The sequence below is a fragment of the Narcine bancroftii genome, unplaced genomic scaffold (genome assembly GCF_036971445.1).
Source record: "Narcine bancroftii isolate sNarBan1 unplaced genomic scaffold, sNarBan1.hap1 Scaffold_648, whole genome shotgun sequence".
Lineage (NCBI taxonomy): Eukaryota > Metazoa > Chordata > Chondrichthyes > Torpediniformes > Narcinidae > Narcine > Narcine bancroftii.
The window spans coordinates 52,646-75,028 of record NW_027212166.1 but is presented as its reverse complement, the minus strand read 5'-3'; the positions used below and the strand labels follow the sequence as shown (position 1 = coordinate 75,028).

Sequence of the window (22,383 nt, the reverse complement as noted above, 5' to 3'; positions counted from 1 at the left end):
AGTTGTCCAAATGAGGTCTCTCCCATGCCCCATCAACACCTCCCTACCCTTGAAACAAAGGCCAACATAGAATTTGCTTTCTTTTCCTGCCGATCCAACCTGGTGGTTACCCACTCACTATGTTTTCCTGAACGAGAACCCCCCCAAGTCCCTTGACACTTGAAATAATTACATGTAATTTACGTAACAAATTTGAAATTTTTGGAAAGATTTGGGAATCCTATTTATAAACTGTAGGAATTAAGTTGTAATCGCCCAACCTGAACCTTCTGACTCCTAAAATCAAGAAAATTTGTTAGATTTTATTTGATAGTTTTTTAGTAATTTTTTAATAAATACTTTCCAGATGTTATCTATCTTTTCTATTGGGTTGTTGGGCAGGGGGAATTTAAAAAAAATACTATGTATTAATTTTTCATTATCTTTGAATGAGAAATTTACGTACGCATTTAATGCATGTGAAATTAAATTTTTCAAAGAGAAGCTTAACATAACGTAATACATTTGGCTTATTTTCAAGAGTTGTGGAGAGTGAGGAAGGTTTTCATGGAGTACAAAAGGATTTGGACTGTTTGGAAAGATGGCAGATGGAGTTTAATGTAGGTAAGTGTGAGGGGCTTTATTTTGGTAAGAATAACCAAGACGTATGCAGTGAAGGGGAGGGCATTGAGGAACAGAGGGATCTTGGAAGAATGGTTCAATAGACAATAGGAGCAGGAGTAGGCCCTTCTGCCTGTCGAGCCTTAAGTGACCGCCATTTCACAGATCATGGCTGATCACTACTATCAGTACCCCTTTCCAGCCTTATCCCCATAACCCTGAACTCCTTTGCTCACAAGAGTCTTATCTAACTCTCTTTTGAACATAATCAGCGAATCTGCCTCTACCACCCTCTGTGGCAGAGCATTCCACAGATTCACACTTCTCTGAGTAAAGCAATGTTTCTCATCTCCGTCCTAAAGGGCCTACCCTGTATTCTTAAACTATGCCCTCTAGTCCTCGTCTCCCCCATCACTGGGAACAAGTAATCCGACTTCACCCTGTCCATCCCCCTGATAATTTTGTAAACCTCAATCATGTCCCCCCTCATCCTTCTAAACTCCATCGGATACAAGTCTAGTTTTTCTAGCCTTTCAGCATATGTCAACCCCGCCATCGCTGGAACTAACCATGTAAATCTGCGCTGCACATCCTCTATAGCTAGTATGTCCTTCCTCAAAATTGGAGACCAGTACTGGGTGCAATACTCAAGGTGGGGTCTCACCAGGGCCCTGTACAACTGCAGAAGGGCGTCTCTGTTCCTATACTCCAATCCCCTCTTTATGAAAGCCAACATGCCATTTGCCCATTTCACAGCTTTCTGAACGTGCATGTTAGCCTTCAGTGACCGGTGAACAAGTACACCCAGATCCATTTGCTCCTCCCCACTCCCTAGCTTGTCTCCATTTAAATAATACTCAGCTTTCCTATTATTGCCCCCAAAATGGATAACCTCACATTTGCTCACATTTAACGTTATCTTCCATTCAGCAGCCCACACCCCCAACCTGTCCAAGTCCCTCTGCATTTTCATGACATCCTCCTCACACCCCACACCGCCACCCCGTTTAGTGTCATCTGCAAATTTGCTCATGTTATTAATAATCCCCTCATCCAAATCATTTACATAAATTACAAACAACTGAGGACCCAATACCGATTCCTGCGGCAATCCACTCGTCACATCCTGCCATCCTGAAAAAGACCCGCTTACTCCAACCCTTTGTTTCCTATTTCTTAACCAATTTCCTATCCATGTCAGCACCTTACCTCCAATACCATGCTCCCTGATCTTACCCACTAGTCTCCCGTGCGGTACCTTATCAAAGGCCTTCTGGAAGTCCAAATACACCACATCCACTGGCTCTCCCAAGTCCACCCTCTTTGTCACATCCTCGAAAAATTCCAGAAGGTTAGTCAAGCATGACTTACCCTTAAGGAATCCATGCTGACTAGCCCTTATACTATTATTTCTGCCTAAGTGTTCTGCTATTACTCCTTTTATGATAGATTCCAATATCTTCCCCACCACTGACATCAGGCTGACCGGTCTATAATTTCCCGTTTTCTCCCTCCCTCCCTTCTTAAAAATCGGCACCTCATCAGCCACTCTCCAATCCTCAGGGACCGCCCCCGAATCTATGGAACTTTGGAAAATGTCAACCAGTGCCTCCACAATTTCCATAGCAACTTCTTTAAGTACCCTGTGATGCAGCCCATCAGGCCCTGGGGTTTTATCAGCCCTCAGTCCCAACAATTTTCTCACAACCTCCTGCTTCTAGATCCGGATATCCATTAGATCCCCTACTTCCCCAGGAAAGTTCCCCAAGTCTCTTGATACCGCATGACCACTACCCCCTAACTGACCATAACCTATATCCTCCTTGGTGAAGACAGATGCAAAGTATTTGTTAAATTCCTCAGCTAACTCCTTGTTTCCGGTAATAATTCCACCCTTTTCCATTCTTAATGGGCCAATTTTAGACCGATCCAATTTCTTCCTCTTCACATATTTAAAAAAACTTTTGCTATCCTGCATTATATTATTTGCTAATTTCCTCTCGTACTTCATTTTCCCCTCTCTTATGACTTTCTTAGTTACCCTCTGATGCTCTTTGAAGGTTTCCCAATCCTCTAACTTCCCACTCCGCTTCGCTATCTTATACTTACACCCTTTGGATTTGATATTGCACTTGATTTCATTAGTTAGCCACGGCTGCCATTTGCATCTCCTAGAGCCTTTCCTCCACTTTGGAATAAATTTGTCTTGAATCCGGTAAAAAAATTGTCCAAAAATACCTGCCATTTTCCCGAGTTGTCCTCCCAGCTAGTGTATCTTTCCATTTTATTTTGGCTAGCTCCTCCCTCATAGCTGCATAATCCCCTTTATTTAACTGCAGTACAGATGCTTCCGACTTCCTTTCTTTTTCCCTTTCTAATTGCAGCTCAAAAGTAACCATACCATGCTCACTATTCCCTAATGGCTCTCCTACATCGAAGTCACTTATTAACTCTGCCTTGCTGCACAGCACCAAGTCCAGAATCGACTTCCCCATGCTATGTTCCTCCACTAGCTGCTCCAAGAAAGTATCTCGTAGACATTCAATAAACTCACTCATGTGTTCCTGCCCCCGTCTGATTATCCCAGTCCACCTTCATGTTGAAGTCCCCCATAACTACTGTATTGCTACCACTTTGACATGCCACTGTTAATTCCTGATTTATACTTCTACCGAGATCTAAGTTAATTTTCGGAGGCCTGTAAATGACCCCCATTATGGTCTCATGCCTTTACAATTTCTTAATTCTATCCAAACAGACTCTACCCACCTGTTTCAATGTCTTTCCTTTCAAACGCCTGAATTTCATTTCTTACCAACAGAGCTACCCCACCTCCTCTTCCTAACTTTCTGTCTTTTCTATAGGACGTGTACCCGGGAACATAGATTTCCCAATCCTGCCTTTCCCGCAGCCATGTCTCCGTAACTCCGACAATGTCATAACCTCCCATTGCCATTTGCGCCTCAAGCTCATCCATTTTATTCCTTACACTCTGTGCATTCATACACAATACCTTGATACCATATCTCCTTTCTCCCTCCACCTTTGTTCTCGATGCACTTGCCCCTACTCTCCTATCACTTTTAGTTCCCTTTTTCCTTATTGTTTCACCGTCTAACAGAACCACCGCTATATTCACTCTCCTATCTGCTTCCCTATCAGTCCTGTTCCCTTCCCCCTGCCAAATTAGTTTTAAATTTGAAGGTGGATTCCCATGGAGATAGAAGGCTTTGGGTACGCTGGCCTTTATAAATCATAGCATGGAATATAGGATCTGGGAAGGTGATGTTCAGAGTGTTGGTGAGGCCAAGTTTGGAGTATTGTATGCCGTTCTGGACTCAAAATTATAGGAAGGATATCAATAAGGTTGAGAGAGTGCAAAGAAGTTTGACGAAAATGTTGCCTGGATTGCAGTATTTTGAATATGTAGAAAGATTGAGTAGACTGGAACTTCATTCATTGGAGCGTAGAGGGTTGAGCGGGGATTTGATAGAGGTATTTAAAATTATCAAGGGAATAGATAGAGTAGCTGTGAATAGGCTCTTTCCCCTAAGGGGAGCAGAGATTGGAACAAGGGGTCATAAGTTAAGGGGCAAAACTTGAGAAGTAATACAAGAGGATGCTTCTTCACTCAGAGTGGTGGCTGAGTGGAATGATCTACTGGAAGAAGTTGCGCCAGGGTCAATTCTGTCATTTAAGATGAGGTTATATGAGCTCAAAACGGTCAACCAGTTTACCTATCTCGGCTGCACCATTTCATCAGATGCAAGGATCGACAATGAGATAGACAACAGACTCGCCAAGGCAAATAGCGCCTTTGGAAGACTACGCAAAAGAGTCTGGAAAAACAACCAACTGAAAAACCTCACAAAGATAAGCGTATACAGAGCCGTTGTCATACCCACACTCCTGTTCGGCTCCAAATCATGGGTCCTCTACCGGCACCACCTACGGCTCCTAGAACGCTTCCAACAGCGTTGTCTCCGCTCCATCCTCAACATCCATTGGAGCGCTTACACCCCTAACGTCGAAGTACTCGAGATGGCAGAGGTCGACAGCATCGAGTCCACGCTGCTGAAGATCCAGCTGCGCTGGATGGGTCACGTCTCCAGAATGGAGGACCATCGCCTTCCCAAGATCGTGTTATATGGCGAGCTCTCCACTGGCCACCGTGACAGAGGTGCACCAAAGAAAAGGTACAAGGACTGCCTAAAGAAATCTCTTGGTGCCTGCCACATTGACCACCGCCAGTGGGCTGATAACGCCTCAAACCGTGCATCTTGGCGCCTCACAGTTTGGCGGGCAGCAACCTCCTTTGAAGAAGATCGCAGAGCCCACCTCACTGACAAAAGGCAAAGGAGGAAAAACCCAACACCCAACCCCAACCCACCAATTTTCCCTTGCAACCGCTGCAATCGTGTCTGCCTGTCCCGCATCGGACTTGTCAGCCACAAACGAGCCTGCAGCTGACGTGGACTTTTTACCCCCTCCATAAATCTTCGTCCGCGAAGCCAAGCCAAAGAAAAGAATATGAGTACATGGATGCGAGGGGGTGGGAGGGTTATGGGCAAGGGAAGTAGGTAGGTGGAACACGTGGAGTTTCACGTAAATCGATGCTTTAGGTGCCATGAGCAAGTTGGCTCTTTCTTGCACTCGACTTGATTACGTGAAACCTTTCTGGGATAAAATCAAGGAACTTATTAAAATTTAAACTTTCACTTGATCCTAAGGTATTTTTGTCGGGTTATATGAAGAAATTGAGTTTAGAATTAAAATTAGATGAGTCTCAAATTGCTCTTTGAGATTGGCTTTAGCTGGGGCTAGAAAATGACGAGCATTCAATGGTGGCATTCAGAAAGGAGGTCTTGTATTCCATTAGAAAAGATAACATATAATACAAGCCTCGTCTACCAGTGGAAATATTAAACAGGCAGAATACTATTCATAGTCTGAAAATGAGAGGTTATCCATATAAAAGAGATCAGGAAGAACTTCTTTAGCCAGAGGGTCGTGGATGTGTGGAACTCACTGCGGCATGCAGCAGTTGAAGCCAGATCGCTGGGAGTATTTTAAAAAGAATGACAAATATCTCATTAGTGGGGGCATCAAGCGATTATGGGGGAAAGGCCAAAAATGAGAACTAGTGTAGAGTAGCTTAGTGTAGATTTATGGAATAGACTCGATGGGCCTAGTGGCCTGGTTCTGTTCCTTTGTCTGTGATCACTAATGGAGTTATATATAATCTTTTTTACATCGATTATACTTGACACCCAATTTAAATAAATTTAATTTGACATTATCAGATTTGTCTTGGATGTAATAAAGTAGGTTCTTTTATGTGGATAAATGTGAGGTGATCCACTTTGGAGGCAAGAACAGGAAAGAGGACTATTATCTCAACGGTATCTGTTCAGGAAATGCATAGAGATTTGGGTGTTGCTGTGCATCAGTCGTTGAAAGTGGGCATGCAGTTGCAACAGGCGGTGAGGAAGGCATTCATAGCAAGAGGATTTGAGTACAGAGATCCTGCTGCAGCCATACATGGCCTTGGTGAGACCACACCTGCAATACTGCGTGCCGTTTTGGGTCTTTAATCCGAGGAAGGACATCCTCGCCTTGAAGTGGGTGCAGAGAAGATTCACTAGACTGATACCAGGGATGGAAGGACTTGCAGATGAAAAAGGTTGGATAGACTAGGCTTGTATTCTCTGGAATTTAGGAAATTGAAGGGGGATCTTATAGAAACAAAATTCTAAAGGGTTTAGACAGACTAGATGCGGGTAGGTTGTTTGCAATGCTGGGAAAAACAGAACCAGGGGTTACAGTTTAAGGATAACCATACTATAACCATATAACCATTTACGGAGCGGAAACAGGCCATGTTGGCCTTTCGAGTCCGCACCAGTTCACTGATTTTATGCGCCCTCTTCAGGCATTGGGGGAAGGTTTTCAGGACCGAGATGAGGAAAGATTTCCTCTCTTGGAGGATGATGGATCTATGGAATTCTTTGCTACAGAAAGTAGTTGAGGCTGGTTCCTTGTCAATGTTCAAGAGTAGGTTAGAATTGGCCCTCGTGGCTAAGGGGATCAGGAGGTATGGAGAGAAGGCAGGAACTGGGTACTGATCAGCCATGATCGTATTGAATGGCAGGGTAGGTTTGAAGGGCCAAATGGCCGAATCCTGCACCTATTTTTCTATGTTTATATATTCTACTTGGGTTTGTCCAAAATATATACATTTTGGTCCAAAATTAAAATTTTGAACACTCCCAATGGATCCTAGAATATTTTTCCTGGAAGAGACTAAAAATATTTGGATTAAACGGGATTTTTACAGGTTGCTTTAGCTGGTTCATATTTGGAGGACCAAGTCACCAAATTGCAGAATCCATGTGATTGAAGAAGTGCAGAGATTGGTTAGGATGTTGCTGGGACTTGAAGGTGAACCCACCAGGGCCTACAGCTGGTCCTCAATGTTGTCGACACATTCTTGGAAAGTGTGACTTGAAGTGAAATGAAGGTTTTACCATGGGCTCAATGATCAAAAATAAGAGAAGTTCCTATTTTGGACACCAAATATCATCATTTAGTTGACTTACCGTCCAGCGAGGGCGATCCTGTCTCTCAATCCACCACAATCTCTGAACCTCTGATTTGTAGTTGTGGCCTCCCCGTTCTTTTCTGAGCTGAGACCAATATTGATGTTGAGGTCATGGTTACAGATGGGCTGGAAATACTGAAGAAGTTTCCTCTTGCCTTACTCAGTTGCAGTGTCCATACTGGATGGGTAACCCTGGCCATTGATCAGCAGATCCAGAGAACACCGCACAGTACAGGCCCTTCAGGCCTTGATGTTGTTCTAGCCCATATATTCACTCCTTAAATATAACGTACTAAACCAATGGTTCTCAACCTTTTTCCTTGCACTCACATACCACTTTTAGTGGTAAGTGGGTGGAAAGAAAGTTCAAACCCTATTTTAAAATAATCATATGAACAATCTAGAACCGTCATTCTCAACCTTCCCTTCCCACTCACCTACCACATGAAGCAATCCCTTAATGTTCAGAAATTACTTTAGGTGGTAGGTGAGTGAGAAGATAAAGGTTGAGATCCTTTTTTTGCAGGCAAACTAATTCTGAATCCACACAACCAAGGTTCCACAGATCCTTTGCCTCATGACTATCAGAATGAATCTACCCTGGGCAACCCTGTCAAAGGCCTCACTAAAATCCACACACCCCACATCCACTCCCCTGCCCTTCATTTGTTATTTCATTGTTTTCAAACACTTTCTTTCCCCACCACACTTTTAAGTCATCCCTGTCTAATCACGGAACCAACAGTCAAAGGACAAGGCCAGTGCCATTTTTATAAATGAGATTTGATATTTGCTTAAGTTGTCGTTTGTTTCCATGAAATTACCTCAAAGATATTGCTGCGGGTCGACTGTGGAGGCCACTCCTGTGATCGCGGTTCGTTTTACTGCGCTTTTTTGGCCAAAATGGCCACACTTTCACGCACGACCACGCCGTACATGGAAAGATTAATGATGCCTGGCGTCCCATTGGCCTGAAATATTCTATTAAATTTTATTAAAATTTTCAAAGGAAAGCTTAACATAACGTAATACATTTTGCTTATTTTCAAGTTGTGGAGAGTGAGGAGGGTTTTCATGGACTACAAAAGGATTTGGACTGTTTGGAAAGATGGCAGATGGAGTTTAATGTAGGTAAGTGTGAGGTGCTTTATGTTGGGAAGAATAACCAAGACGTATGCAGTGAAGGGGAGGGCATTGAGGAACAGAGGGATCTTGGAGGAATGGTTCAATAGACAATAAGAGCTGGAGTAGTCCCTTCGGCCTGTCGAGCCAGCACCGCCATTGTACAGATCATGGCTGATCACTACTATCAGTACCCCTTTCCAGCCTTATCCCCATAACCCTTAACTCCTTTGCCCACTAGAGTCTTATCTAACTCTCTTTTGAACATAATCAGCGAATCTGCCTCTACCACCCTCTGTGGCAGAGCATTCCACAGATTCACACTTCTTTGGGTAAAAAAATGTTTTCTCATCTCCGTCCTAAAGGACCTACCCTGTATTCTTAAACTATGCCCTCTAGTCCTCGTCTCCCCCATCACTGGGAACAAGTAATCCGACTTCACCCTGTCTGTGCCCCTGATAATTTTGTATACATCAATCATGTCCCCCCTCATCCTTCTAAACTCCATCGGATACAAGTCCAATTTTCTAGCCTTTCAGCATATGTCAACCCCGCCATCCCTGGAACTAACCTTGTAAATCTGCTCTGCACATCCTCTATAGCTGGTATGTCCTTCCTCAAAATTGGAGACCAGAACTGGACACAATACTCCAGGTGGGGTCTCACCAGGGCCCTGCACAACTGCAGAAGGGTGTCTCTGTTCCTATACTCCAATCCCCTCTTTATGAAAGCCAACATGCCATTTGCCCATTTCACAGCTTTCTGAACGTGCATGTTAGCCTTCAGTGACCGGTGAACAAGTACACCCAGATCCATTTGCTCCTCCCCACTCCCTAGCTTGTCTCCATTTAAATAATACTCAGCTTTCCTATTATTGCCCCCAAAATGGATAACCTCACATTTGCTCACATTTAACGTTATCTTCCATTCAGCAGCCCACACCCCCAACCTGTCCAAGTCCCTCTGCATTTTCCTGACATCCTCCTCACACCCCACACCGCCACCCCGTTTAGTGTCATCTGCAAATTTGCTCATGTTATTAATAATCGCCTCATCCAAATCATTTACATAAATTACAAACAACTGAGGACCCAATACCGATTCCTGCGGCAATCCACTCGTCACATCCTGCCATCCTGAAAAAGACCCACTTACTCCAACCCTTTGTTTCCTATTTCTTAACCAATTTCCTATCAGCACCATGTCAGCACCTTACCTCCAATACCATGCTCCCTGATCTTACCCACTAGTCTCCCGTGCGGTACCTTATCAAAGGCCTTCTGGAAGTCCAAATACACCACATCCACTGGCTCTCCCAAGTCCACCCTCTTTGTCACATCCTCGAAAAATTCCAGAAGGTTAGTCAAGCATGACTTACCCTTAAGGAATCCATGCTGACTAGCCCTTATACTATTATTTCTGCCTAAGTGTTCTGCTATTACTCCTTTTATGATAGATTCCAATATCTTCCCCACCACTGACATCAGGCTGACCGGTCTATAATTTCCCGTTTTCTCCCTCCCTCCCTTCTTAAAAATCGGCACCACATCAGCCACACTCCAATCCTCAGGGACCTCCCCCGAATCTATGGAACTTTGGAAAATGTCGACCAGTGCCTCCACAATTTCCATAGCAACTTCTGGGATGCAGCCCATCAGGCCCTGGGGATTTATCAGCCCTCAGTCCCAACAATTTACTCACAACCTCCTCCTTCTAGATCCGGATATCCATTAGATCCCCTACTTCCCCAGGAAAGATCCCCAAGTCTCTTGACTTATATCCTCCTTGGTGATGCAAAGTATTTGTTAAATTCCTCAGCCAACTCCTTGTTTCCGGTAATAATTCCACCCTTTTCCATTCTTAATGGACCAATTGTAGACAGAACCAATTTCTTCCTCTTCACATATTTAAAAAAGCTTTTGCTATCCTCCATTATATTATTTGCTAATTTCCTCTCGTACTTCATTTTCCACTCTCTTATGACTGCTCTTTGAAGGTTTCCCAATCCTCTAACTTCCCACTCCGCCTCGCTATCTTATACTTACTCCCTTTAGATTTGATAGTGCACTTGATTTCATTAGTTAGCCACGGCTGCCATTTGCATCTCCTAGAGCCTTTCCTCCACTTTGGAATAAATTTGTCTTGAATCCTGTAAAAAATGTCCAAAAATACCTGCCATTTTCCCCAGTTGTCCTCCCAGCTAGTGTATCTTTCCATTTTATTTTGGCTAGCTCCTCCCTCATAGCTGCATAATCCCCTTTATTTAACTGCAGTACAGATGCTTCCGACTTCCTTTCCTTTTCCCTTTCTAATTGCAGCTCAAAAGTAACCATACCATGCTCACTATTCCCTATGGCTCCCCTACATCGAGGTCACTTATTAACTCTGCGTCGCTGCACAGCACCAAGTCCAGAATCGACTTCCCCCTGGTATGTTCCTCCACTAGCTGCTCCAAGAAAGTATCTCGTAGACATTCAATAAACTCACTCTCTTGTGTTCCTGCCCCCGTCTGATTATCCCAGTCCACCTTCATGTTGAAGTCCCCCATAACTACCGTATTGCTACCACTTTGACATGCCACTCTTAATTCCTGATTTATACTGCCACCGATATCTGAGCTACTTTTCGGAGGCCTGTAAATGACCCCCATTATGGTCCTCATGCCTTTACAATTTCTTAATTCTATCCAAACAGACTCTACCCACCTGTTTCAATGTCTTTCCTTTCAAACGCCTGAATTTCATTTCTTACCAACAGAGCTACCCCACCCCCTCTTCCCAACTTTCTGTCTTTTCTATAGGACGTGTACCCGGGAACATTGATTACCTAATCCATTCGTGGGAATTCGGTCGTGTCCATAGGAAAAAGGGAATCTCAGGGTTGGATGTGATGTCGTGTATGTTCTCTGCCAATCAATGGGAAATCTCCAAATCTTCAATCTTGGTGCAAGAGCCCACAAGGTACAAACCAACCATCTCCTGTCCAAGCTGCAGATTGCAAGGGCTGTAAAGTGCTGCCACCGCCTGTTCACACCGAGTACTGCATGCATGAAGCTAGGGAGAGAGAGAGATAGAGAGAGAGAGGTATAATACCACCACCTGGTGTCCGGACTCGCGAACTACAGGATACATGAATTTTATTTTTCATGGGAGTGTTGGAGAATGAGAGGAGACTTGATTAAGGTTAACAAAATAGAGCAAGATGGATAATATGGAGCTCCAATGAACAGGGAGGTCTCACCTGTGAAGGAGCAAGTGTGAGATCTCCCAGTTCATTCTTGCTCGGGCAGTGGTGGCCAATTGCAAGACAGCTCCAATTAGGGGAAGAGAATATGCTGTTTCAGGTCATGGATTTGAAACGGTTTCCCCAGTTGTGCCATTCAGACTCAAGAGAGCAGATGCTTGCAGACAGGAAGGAAACCTAGTTTTATTGTGGAGAATTGCTTGTTTTTCGGGGTGAAGGTTGTTTGTGGTCTGAGATTCCTAAATACTTCACAATGGAAGGAGCAATTTTCCTTGTGCCTGATTGCTACATAGCGGGTAAAATGTCTCAAATCTATTGCTCAGCCAGGACTTTGGGTCATTGATTTGGAGAGAGAGTGATGGCTTGGCAATATTTATAGCATGGTGAGTCCAAAGCTCTCAAAGTGACAGTGTGGAAGGAGTTTGTCTGTTCTTTGTGTTTTCTGCCACCCTTGAGAACTTAAAAAGTGTCCGTGAATTGTGGTATTGGTGAGACACAAGCTTGTTTTGCCCTCTTTTTGTTCTGTATGTCTATAAAGTTTCAGTTTAGGGATAAAATGTCCAGACACTGTTCTGTTCAAAAGTCTAGTAACTAAATCAGATTCTCCCGAGTTCTTGTCATGGATATGTATCATGAAGCCTGTTTAGCAGCAGTCGTGCTGCATTAGAGGTGCACATACAATTTTCAAAAATAATGAGTTTGAAACCAGAAAAAGATCAGGTCGTGGCCAAAGGTTCATCCGTGCAGTTGAATTGAATTGATGCCCCCAGGACCAGAATGTGCACTTCCACCCCATGGTCTTGAGCTTCCCAATTCGCCAATGAACTTACGGCCCCCTTGAGCTGTGGAGTGTGGGAGGAAATCCACACAGACACCAAGAGGATGTAGAAACTTCTTGCAGTCAGTGCTCACTTGATCCATGACTCGTGCTGGAGAGGTGGGACTACTGTCCTGCCTTCATCTTGTGTCGGCTAATTTTTGTCTGATGGTGGATGGTGGTCTGACATGATATTCCCTTGGCCTTGAGGGAAAGAAGAGTAGAAATTGCCAGGGCTCTGACAGAAATATTTAAAACCTGTTTATCCACGGGTGAGGTGCCAGAGGAATGGATATAATCTAATGTTCCTTTGTTTAAAAACGGCTTCAAAAGCCAACCAGGTGAGCCTGACAGTGATAGGTTAATTATTGGAGGGTAATCAGAGAGTACCTCGAAAAGAATCTGTTCAAATAGCTGGCCTTGATCAACCATCGCATAGAATACAGGAGTCGGGCAGTGAGGTTGAGATTAGACAAGATATTGGTGAAGCTCTTTTGTGAGTACTGTGTTCAGTTCTGGTCACCAAATGAGAGGAAAGCTATCAATAAAGTAGAGAGGGTGCAGAGAAGATTTACGTCAATGTTACCTGGATATCAGCAACTAGATTACAAAGAAAGATTGAGCAAATGACGTCTTTATTCTTTGGATTGTAGATGGTTGAGAGGGGATTTGATCGAAGTCTTTAAAATTACTTGGAGGATAGAACGAGTTGATGTGGAGAGACTTTTTTCATTGCGGGGAGCAGGGATTGAAACAGGAGGTAAAAGTTTGGAAGTAACATGAGGGGGAACTTCTTTACTCAGAGTGGTGGCTGAGTGGAGTGAGCTTCCGGGAAAAGTAGTGGCGGCAGGGTCCATTTTGTCATTTCAGGGAAAATTGGAGGGGAGGGTAATGCTGAGAGGTGGTACGAGAGGAGAGTATTTCGTTCAGTGCAGACAAGAAGGGCCAAATGACCTGTTTCTGTGCTGTAATTGTTATAGGGTTAAAATGTGTGGCAGTAACTTGGAAGTCCGATGCGTATTTGGGAATGGGTCGAGAGCCACACTGAAATAGGCCGTTGTATCCCACTTGAAAAAATTACATTGAATTCACGGAACAAATTTGAATTTCTCTTTTGAAGATTTGGGATGTGTATTTACCAATTGTAGGAATTAAGTTGTAATCACCCAACACGAACTTTCTGACTCCTAAAACCAAGAAAAGCAAGAATTTATTTGAGAGTTTTGCTCAATTTTTATGAATGCTATCTAGATGTTTCCTCTCTTTATTGTTTTCTATTGGGCAGCTGTGGGAGGGGTTACTTTTTAAATCACTATGCATTAATTTCATCTTATTTTCAAATAAGAAATTTAAGTTTTTTAATGCATATGTTAAATTAAATGTAAAAATGTTACAAATAAGATAAATGAAGAATTGTTTCAGGAACTGGCGATTTTCCACGAGTGCCGTGAACCCCAGGCAGCAGGAATGTGTGAACGAAACACAAAACTGGCCAGAAGAACTGAGGAAATACGGCTAAAAGTGCCCAAAAAGGTGCTGATGCCACCTTGATTTTAATGCAGGTGACACCGAGGAATGCGTTGGGGCAGAGATGGTCCATGGACAGCCAATACGGACGCCTTGGGGAACAAAGCCCGCACCACCAGTCGGGATGGATAATGGTGGGTAATGAATAAGCAAATATTAGAGACACTGATAGAGAGCGACACACATACCCAGACAGACAGACACACACACACACACACACACACACACACAGACACACACAGGGACAGAGAGAGACTCTGACAGCGAGAGAGAGACAGAGAGACACACACAGATGGAGAGAGAGATACACAGAGACAGAGAGACACACATAGAGACAGAGAGAGACACACACACACACGACACAGAGAGACAACACACACACACGACACAGAGAGACACACACACAGACAGAGAGAGAGAGACACACACACATACAGACACAGAGAGAGTCACACATTGAGACACAGAGGGAGAGACAGAAAGAGAGACACACACAGACAGTGACACACACAGAGACACAGAGAGAGAAAGACACACAAACAGACAGAGAGAGACACACACACACAGATACAGATACAGAGACACAGACAGAGAGAGACACACACACATACCCAGACAGACAGACACACTCACACACAGACACAGAGAGACAGATATACAGACACAGACACACAGAGAGACACATACAGACAGAGAGAGACACACACACACAGATACAGATACAGAGACACAGACAGAGAGAGACACACACACATACCCAGACAGACAGACACACTCACACACAGACACAGAGAGACAGATATACAGACACAGACACACAGAGAGACACATACAGACAGAGAGAGAGACACTGACAGCGAGAGAGAGACAGAGAGAGAGACACACACAGAGAGACACAGAGTGCCACAAAGAGAGACACAGATAGAGAGAGAGACACAGACAGAGAGAGAGACACAGACAGAGAGAGAGACACAGACAGACAGAGACACAGACAGAGAGACACAGACAGAGAGAGAGGGAGACACAGAGAGATAGAGACACACACAGACTGACAGAGAGAGACCCCTTGGTTGTGCACTTAACTCCCTCATCTCTCCTGGCAGGATCTCATCACCTTTCCTACCCGTGGACCATGACATCTGTCTGCTCATCCTCCTTCCTGAGAATGGTGTGAACTCTACCCTAGAAACCCCACAGCAAAGAAAAGGGACCCTTCGGCCCTTCTCGTCCATGGTGAAATATCATTCTGCCAGTTTCATCGACCTGCACCCAGTCCCTAACCCTCCTGACTTCCCACATCCATGGATCTCTGCAATTGATTCTTAAAACGTAAGAGTTTGAATGTTAAATGGCAGACCATTGAGGAGTGTTGTCAAACAAAGGGATTGAGGAACTGTGGTACAGAACTGCCCGAAAGTGGAGTCCCTTATAGAGATGGGGGGGTGGGGGGGAGTGAAGAAAGCCTCTGGTATTTTGGCCTTCAGAAATGAGAGGATTGAGTGCAGGAGGTGGGAGGCCACGAGGAAGTTGGACGAGGCATGGGTGAGGCCAACTTGGGAACATTGTGTGCCGTTTGGGTGGCCGGAGGAGAGGAAGGATAGGAATGAGACAGCGCGTCGAGGAGAGTGACAAGAAGGTGGTCTGGCTTTCGGTGTTTGAGTTCCAGGGGAAGGTTGGACAGGCTGGGACTTTATTCCCTGGAGCGTAGAAGATTGAGGAAGATTTGAAAATTGTGAGGGGGGACGGATCGTGTCCATGGGGACAGGCTGTTTCCAAGGAGAGTGGGAGAGATTCAAAGAGGAGGACATGGATTGAGATTGAAGGGGGATTTTCTTCCCTCAGAGGGGGGTGGGAACGTGGAATGAGCTTTGGGCCAAGGTGGTGGAGGTGGGATGGACTGGACTCTTGGGGGGGAATGTGGGGCAGGACCTGGTGTGGAAATGTGCAGCCTGAAGGGGAGATGGACTGGAGGCCCGAGGCAGCTCTCGGCCCCTTCCCCAGTGGGACTGGGCTGGCAAGAGATCCCGTGGAGGGGTGGCTCAAGCTCTCGCGAGAGCGACCCCTAGCGGCCGCCATGTTGTTGATCTTTCCCGCCTTTGGAGCAGTTGGTCGCGAGCGGGAGAGGTTCGTGTCGGTGCTTCACGGGCGGGAATCGGGGCATTTTGGGAGCGACACCAGGGAGGAGGGAGTTTCCACGGGTCGCCCTTTGGGTCCGGGGCGGCCGGAGCTCGGAGGGGAACGGGCGGGGAGATGGTTGTGAGGTGGGGCCGGGGAACCGTGAGGGAGTTTGGGTCGGGGTGACATTCGGGTGTGTGGTAGTCGGGGCCCGCGAGGCTGAGGGGGGTCGGGGACCGTGAGGCTGAGGGGGGTTCGGGGACCGTGAGGCTGAGGGGGGTTCGGGGACCGTGAGGCTGAGGGGGGGGTCGGGGCCTGCGAGGCTGAGGGGGGTTCGGGGACCGTGAGGCTGAGGGGGGTTCGGGGACCGTGAGACTGAGGGGGGTTCGGGGACCGTGAGGCTGAGGGGGGGGGTCGGGGCCCGCGAGGCAGAGGGGGGGGTCGGGGCCCGAGAGGCTGAAGGGGGGGGGGTCGGGGCCCGCGAGTCTGAATGGGGGGTCGGGGCCCGCGAGGCTGAGAGGGGGGGTCGGGGCCCGAGAGGCTGAAGGGGGGGCGGGGCCCCCGAGGCTGAGGGGGGGGCGGGGCCCGCGAGGCTGAGGGGGGGGTCGGGGCCCGCGAGGCTTAAGGGGGGGTCGGGGCCCGCGAGCTTGAGGGGGGTCGGGGCCCTCGAGGCTGAGGGGGGGGTCGGGGGCCGCGAGGCTGACGGGGGTCCGGGGCCCGCGAGGCTGAGGGGGGTCGGGGACCCAGAAGGCTGAGTGGGGACGGGGACCCAGAAGGCTGAGGAGGGACGGGGACGGGGACCCAGAAGGCTGAGGAGGGACGGGGACCCAGAAGGCTGAGGAGGGACGGGGACGGGGACCCAGAAGGCTCAGGAGGGACGGGGACGGGGACCCAGAAGGCTGAGGAGGGACGGGGACCCAGAAGGCTGAGGAGGGACGGGGACGGGGACCCAGAAGGCTGAGGAGGGACGGGGACGGGGACCCAGAAGGCTGAGGAGGGACGGGGACCCAGAAGGCTGAGGAGGGACGGGGACCCAGAAGGCTGAGGAGGGACGGGGACGGGGACCCAGAGGGCTGAGGAGGGACGGGGACGGGGACCCAGAAGGCTGAGGAGGGACGGGGACGGGGACCCAGAAGGCTGAGGAGGGACGGGGACCCAGAAGGCTGAGGGGTACGGGGACCCAGAAGGCTGAGGGGGACGGGGAACCAGAAAGCTGAGGGGGGACGGGGACCGCGAACGCTGAGGGGGGACGGGGACCCAGAAGGCTGAGGAGGGACGGGGACCCAGAAGGCTGAGGAGGGACGGGGACGGGGACCCAAAAGGCTGAGGAGGGACCGGGACCCAGAAGGCTGAGGAGGGACGGGGACCCAGAAGGCTGAGGAGGGACGGGGACGGGGACCCAGAAGGCTGAGGAGGGATGGGGACGGGGACCCAGAAGGCTGAGGAGGGACGGGGACGGGGACCCAGAAGGCTGAGGGGGAACGGGGACCCAGAAGGCTGAGGGGGAACGGGGACCCAGAAGGCTGAGGAGGGACGGGGACCCAGAAGGCTGAGGAGGGACGGGGACGGGGACCCAGAAGGTTGAGGAGGGACGGGGACCCAGAAGGCTGAGGAGGGACGGGGACCCAGAAGGCTGAGGGGGACGGGGACCCAGAAGGCTGAGGGGGACGGGGACCCAGAAGGCTGAGGGGGACGGGGACCCAGAAGGCTGAGGGGGACGGGGATCCAGAAGGCTGAGGGGGGACGGGGACCGCGAACGCTGAGGGGGGACGTGGACCCCGAAGGCTGAGGGGGGTGGGGACCCCGAAGGCTGAGGGGGGCGGGGACCCCGAAGGCTGAGGAGGGACGGGGACCCAGAAGGCTGAGGAGGGACGGGGACGGGGACCCAGAAGGCTGAGGAGGGACGGGGACGGGGACCCAGAAGGCTGAGGGGGACGGGGACCCAGAAGGCTGAGGGGGACGGGGAACCAGAAAGCTGAGGGGGGACGGGGACCGCGAACGCTGAGGGGGGACGGGGACCCAGAAGGCTGAGGGGGGACGGGGACCCAGAAGGCTGAGGAGGGACGGGGACCCTGAAGGCTGAGGAGGGACGGGGACCCAGAAGGCTGAGGAGGGACGGGGACCCAGAAGGCTGAGGAGGGACGGGGACCCAGAAGGCTGAGGAGGGACGGGGACGGGGACCCAGAAGGCTGAGGATGGACGGGGACGGGGACCCAGAAGGCTGAGGAGGGACGGGGACGGGGACCCAGAAGGCTGAGGAGGGACGGGGACCCAGAAGGCTGAGGAGGGACGGGGACGGGGACCCAGAAGGTTGAGGAGGGACGGGGACCCAGAAGGCTGAGGAAGGACGGGGACCCAGAAGGCTGAGGGGGACGGGGACCCAGAAGGCTGAGGGGGACGGGGACCCAGAAGGCTGAGGGGGACGGGGATCCAGAAGGCTTAGGGGGGACGGGGACCGCGAACGCTGAGGGGGGACGTGGACCCCGAAGGCTGAGGGGGGCGGGGACCCCGAAGGCTGAGGGGGGCGGGGACCCCGAAGGCTGAGGAGGGACGGGGACCCAGAAGGCTGAGGAGGGACGGGGACCCAGAAGGCTGTGAAGGGACGGGGACCCAGAAGGCAGAGGAGGGACGGGTACGGCGACCCAGAAGGCTGAGGGGGGACGGGGGCCCACAAGGCTGAGGAGGGACGGGGACCCAGAAGGCTGAGGGGGGACGGGGACCCAGAAGGCTGAGGGGGTACGGGGACGGGGACCCAGAAGGCTGAGGATGGACAGGGACCCAGAAGGCTGAGGGCGGACGGGAACCCAGAAGACTGAGGGTGGACTGGGACCCAGAAGGCTGAGGGGGGACGGGGAACCAAAAGGCTGAGGGGGGACGTGGACCCAGAAGGCTGAGGGGGGATGGCGACCCAGAAGGCTGAGGGGGGACGGGGACCCAGAAGACTGAGGGTGGACGGGGATCCAGAAGGCTGAGGGGGGACGGGGACCCAAAAGGCTGAGGGGGGACGTGGACCCAGAAGGCAGAGGGGGACGGTGACCCAGAAGGCTGAGGGGGGACGGGGTCCAAGAAGGCTGAGGGGGGACGAGGTCCCAGAAGGCTGAGGGGGGACGGGGACCCAGAAGGCTGTGGGACGGAGACGGGGACCTAGATGGCTGAGGGGGGATGGGGACCCAGAAGGGTGAGGGGGGACGGGGACCCAGAAGGGTGAGGGGGGACGGGGACTCAGAAGGGTGAGGGGGGACGGGGACCCAGAAGGCTGAGGGGGGACGGGGACCCAGAAGGCTGAGGGGGGACGGGGACCCAGAAGGCTGAGGGGGGACGGGGACCCAGAAGGCTGAGGGGGGACTGGGACCTATGAGGCTGAGGTGGGACGGGGACTGGGATCCAGAAGGCTGAGGGGGGACAGGGACGGGGACCCAGAAGGCTGAGGGGAGACGGGGACCCAGAAGGCTGAGGGGGGACTCAGAAGGCTGAGGGGGGACGGGGACCCAGAAGGCTGAGGAGGGACGGGGACGGGGACCCAGAAGGCTGAGGAGGGACGGGGACGGGGACCCAGAAGGCTCAGGAGGGACGGGGACGGGGACCCAGAAGGCTGAGGAGGGACGGGGACGGGGACCCAGAAGGCTGAGGAGGGACGGGGACCCAGAAGGCTGAGGAGGGACGGGGACCCAGAAGGCTGAGGAGGGACGGGGACGGGGACCCAGAGGGCTGAGGAGGGACGGGGACGGGGACCCAGAAGGCTGAGGAGGGACGGGGACGGGGACCCAGAAGGCTGAGGAGGGACGGGGACCCAGAAGGCTGAGGGGTACGGGGACCCAGAAGGCTGAGGGGGACGGGGAACCAGAAAGCTGAGGGGGGACGGGGACCGCGAACGCTGAGGGGGGACGGGGACCCAGAAGGCTGAGGAGGGACGGGGACCCAGAAGGCTGAGGAGGGACGGGGACGGGGACCCAAAAGGCTGAGGAGGGACCGGGACCCAGAAGGCTGAGGAGGGACGGGGACCCAGAAGGCTGAGGAGGGACGGGGACGGGGACCCAGAAGGCTGAGGAGGGATGGGGACGGGGACCCAGAAGGCTGAGGAGGGACGGGGACGGGGACCCAGAAGGCTGAGGAGGGACGGGGACCCAGAAGGCTGAGGGGGAACGGGGACCCAGAAGGCTGAGGAGGGACGGGGACCCAGAAGGCTGAGGAGGGACGGGGACGGGGACCCAGAAGGCTGAGGAGGGACGGGGACCCAGAAGGTTGAGGAGGGACGGGGACCCAGAAGGCTGAGGAGGGACGGGGACCCAGAAGGCTGAGGGGGACGGGGACCCAGAAGGCTGAGGGGGACGGGGACCCAGAAGGCTGAGGGGGACGGGGACCCAGAAGGCTGAGGGGGACGGGGATCCAGAAGGCTGAGGGGGGACGGGGACCGCGAACGCTGAGGTGGGACGTGGACCCCGAAGGCTGAGGGGGGTGGGGACCCCGAAGGCTGAGGGGGGCGGGGACCCCGAAGGCTGAGGAGGGACGGGGACCCAGAAGGCTGAGGAGGGACGGGGACGGGGACCCAGAAGGCTGAGGGGGACGGGGACCCAGAAGGCTGAGGGGGACGGGGAACCAGAAAGCTGAGGGGGGACGGGGACCGCGAACGCTGAGGGGGGACGGGGACCCAGAAGGCTGAGGGGGGACGGGGACCCAGAAGGCTGAGGAGGGACGGGGACCCTGAAGGCTGAGGAGGGACGGGGACCCAGAAGGCTGAGGAGGGACGGGGACCCAGAAGGCTGAGGAGGGACGGGGACCCAGAAGGCTGAGGAGGGACGGGGACGGGGACCCAGAAGGCTGAGGATGGACGGGGACGGGGACCCAGAAGGCTGAGGAGGGACGGGGACGGGGACCCAGAAGGCTGAGGAGGGACGGGGACCCAGAAGGCTGAGGAGGGACGGGGACGGGGACCCAGAAGGTTGAGGAGGGACGGGGACCCAGAAGGCTGAGGAAGGACGGGGACCCAGAAGGCTGAGGGGGACGGGGACCCAGAAGGCTGAGGGGGACGGGGACCCAGAAGGCTGAGGGGGACGGGGATCCAGAAGGCTTAGGGGGGACGGGGACCGCGAACGCTGAGGGGGGACGTGGACCCCGAAGGCTGAGGGGGGCGGGGACCCCGAAGGCTGAGGGGGGCGGGGACCCCGAAGGCTGAGGAGGGACGGGGACCCAGAAGGCTGTGGAGGGACGGGGACCCAGAAGGCTGTGAAGGGACGGGGACCCAGAAGGCAGAGGAGGGACGGGTACGGCGACCCAGAAGGCTGAGGGGGGACGGGGGCCCACAAGGCTGAGGAGGGACGGGGACCCAGAAGGCTGAGGGGGGACGGGGACCCAGAAGGCTGAGGGGGTACGGGGACGGGGACCCAGAAGGCTGAGGATGGACAGGGACCCAGAAGGCTGAGGGCGGACGGGAACCCAGAAGACTGAGGGTGGACTGGGACCCAGAAGGCTGAGGGGGGACGGGGAACCAAAAGGCTGAGGGGGGACGTGGACCCAGAAGGCTGAGGGGGGATGGCGACCCAGAAGGCTGAGGGGGGACGGGGACCCAGAAGACTGAGGGTGGACGGGGATCCAGAAGGCTGAGGGGGGACGGGGACCCAAAAGGCTGAGGGGGGACGTGGACCCAGAAGGCAGAGGGGGACGGTGACCCAGAAGGCTGAGGGGGGACGGGGTCCAAGAAGGCTGAGGGGGGACGAGGTCCCAGAAGGCTGAGGGGGGACGGGGACCCAGAAGGCTGAGGTGGGACGGAGACGGGGACCTAGATGGCTGAGGGGGGATGGGGACCCAGAAGGGTGAGGGGGGACGGGGACCCAGAAGGGTGAGGGGGGACGGGGACTCAGAAGGGTGAGGGGGGACGGGGACCCAGAAGGCTGAGGGGGGACGGGGACCCAGAAGGCTGAGGGGGGACGGGGACCCAGAAGGCTGAGGGGGGACGGGGACCCAGAAGGCTGAGGGGGGACTGGGACCTATGAGGCTGAGGTGGGACGGGGACTGGGATCCAGAAGGCTGAGGGGGGACAGGGACGGGGACCCAGAAGGCTGAGGGGAGACGGGGACCCAGAAGGCTGAGGGGGGACTCAGAAGGCTGAGGGGGGTCGGGGACCCTGAAGGCTGAGGGGGGACGGGGACCCAGAAGGCTGAGGGGGGACGGGGACCCAGAAGGCTGAGGGGGGACGGGGACCCAGAAGGCTGAGGGGGGACGGGGACCCAGAAGGCTGAGGGGGGACGGGGACCCAGAAGGCTGAGGGCGGACGGGGACCCAGAAGGCTGAGGGGGGACGGGGACCCAGAAGGCTGAGGGGGGACGGGGACCCAGAAGGCTGAGGGGGGACGGGGACCCAG

General features: G+C 52.2%; 1 long non-coding RNA gene across 1 annotated transcript; it reads left to right on the top strand.

Annotated features, from left to right (window-relative positions):
- The first annotated feature begins 536 nt into the window (after positions 1-536).
- LOC138751074 (uncharacterized) lies at positions 537-11,260 on the top strand. Its single transcript, XR_011349699.1, has 3 exons — positions 537-603; positions 8,252-8,332; positions 11,124-11,260. It is a non-coding gene; the product is annotated as an uncharacterized lncRNA (long non-coding RNA).
- The last annotated feature ends 11,123 nt before the right edge of the window (positions 11,261-22,383 follow it).